The sequence below is a fragment of the Tarenaya hassleriana genome, unplaced genomic scaffold (assembly GCF_000463585.1).
Source record: "Tarenaya hassleriana unplaced genomic scaffold, ASM46358v1 Cleome6, whole genome shotgun sequence".
In the NCBI taxonomy this organism is placed as follows: domain Eukaryota; kingdom Viridiplantae; phylum Streptophyta; class Magnoliopsida; order Brassicales; family Cleomaceae; genus Tarenaya; species Tarenaya hassleriana.
The window spans coordinates 1,395,140-1,397,385 of record NW_010968505.1 but is presented as its reverse complement, the minus strand read 5'-3'; positions in this window follow the sequence as shown (position 1 = coordinate 1,397,385).

Sequence of the window (2,246 nt, the reverse complement as noted above, 5' to 3'; positions counted from 1 at the left end):
TTCTGGCTAGCTGGAACGGACAGTCCACGTGCATTTCTGGACCGTCCGTTCCGGCTTTCGGATTTTTCGAAAATTAAACCAAAATTAGGGTTAAATCACTTTATAAGAAGGAGATTAAAACCCTAATAAGTGGAGCCGACTTTGAAGAACTTATACAGACTTTGGTGAGATCGAAAAGGTTCTAAGAGGTGATCTAAGTCCCGTTTTCTCGAAGCAACATACCGAATAGTTGATTCGGGTCCTAGCAGACAAGTTTTCGTTGGAATCCATCCCGAGGTGTGGATACGGCGACGTAATCTTCCTCCCTTTCGTGGTCGGTCGAACACAACAATTGATACAGGCCCCGAATCGATTGAGGTAAGCGTTCTAACGTTTGTAGGATTCATACATGCATGGTTCTAGGGTTTCATAAAATTTTTGTTTTACATCCGCTGCGCAAACCCTAGAATCGATCTCTTAGGAATGGGATTCGCTTTAGAGATCCCAGGAATCCCAACAGTGATATCAGAGCCTGGTTGCTCTGTTTGATTTCGTAGAATCCAATCACGCACGTTTTAGGATTTAAATTGTTAAATCCATATTTCATTTGATTTCTATGCATGTTTGATGATTGAATCTATGGTAGATTGCATGTTTCATGTTGCATAGAGTGCAGGAGTTCAAATTTTGGGTCTACAGATGAATTTGGATGTGTTTCGGGGCCGAGAAAGTGGAAAAACGTGATCTGATCACGTAACCCTAGACCGTCCATTCTGGGTATGCCAGACCGGACGGACCAGGGGTGGCGGACTAGGGCTACGGAACGGGAGGTCGAACCTCGGACTGCAAGTCTGGACCGGAGGTCTGAGTGTCAGACCGTCCTTTCCAACGGTTGAGGCAAGACCGTTCGTTCTATGGCTAGACCGTCCGTTCTGCCAAGGCTGGACCATCCGTTCTACATCCAGAACGGACAGTCCGAGGTACAAATTCTGAAATTTTTCGTTTTCTTAGTCCGATTATGCAATCGTTGCTTAATCTGATCAACTGTGACTCAAATAGACATGATTCGTTCTTATGGATGGTCCATAGTGAATGAATACATGTAACTTAATCAAGATATAGGATATGTTTGATTGAGTGAGAGCTTCGAGATTGGGATTACATAATCGAATGGATGGTCTATTCGGATTATGTAATACATCTGATCAAGGAACAATAGTTGATCTTTGATAGTACAATCGTTGCACAAAAAACCGGTTAGATCTAGGAGCTCTGCGAGTAAAGCACTTGTCAAGGCCTCGATCGTACGTGTCATGGGCCATGCCAAAGCTCGATGTGTCGTATTATCTTGATGAGGCAAGATGGAGAAATGGTGGTTCTCATAGCTTGAAAGTAGATGCTTGATCTAAGTGTGGTTTCGAAAATCCCTTTTATGTAATGTTAAACGTGTACCTTCCATTACTAGAGTGCCTGTCAAGGCGTCGATCGTCCGTAACACGGGTCATGCCAAAGCTGAGCGTGCCGGATTATCTTTATGAGGCAAGGTAGGGAATCGTGGTTCCCACAGCTTGAATATGGTTTACCTTAGGTTAAGTTGTCGAGTTTGACTTGAGATTTAACCGTACAGATGAGACGAGTATGCAATGATATTTGATATCATAGTCTCATAAAAGATCTAAGAGTCACATTGGATGTGATTAACATTAGATGTCTACCTAAATAGCGTAAGGCTGAGTGTAACAACTCATTCTTATGTGAAATACGGATCTTAGTCCCATATAGAAAATTATTGTAGGGTTATTTTCTTTATGGTAATATAGCTTGTATGTGCATCTATGTTGTTATTGATTGATGATGGACTAGCTGGTAGTAGATCATTGATAGAATCTGCACTTTGTTTTGTTCGTTCTGTTTTGTCTTTTTCTGTAGGACATGGCGTCAACCGGTAGCGTACCGAGTTTGACAATGCGATCTATCCTTGAGAAGGATAAGCTGACCGGGACGAACTTCTTGGACTGGTATCGTAACTTGAGAATAGTTCTCAAGCACGATAAGAAGTCGTACGTCCTGGAAGGGGCTCTGCCACCAGAGCTTGCGGCCAATGCCACGAGAGCCGTCAGGGATGCTTCGTTGAAGCATCAGACTGACGACAATAAGATCTCCTGTCTCATGTTGGGAAGCATGACCCCGAATCTGCAGAGGCAGTTTGAGGGGAAGAACGTGTTTGATATGATCAATCAGCTCAAGACCATGTTTGAGGAGCTAGC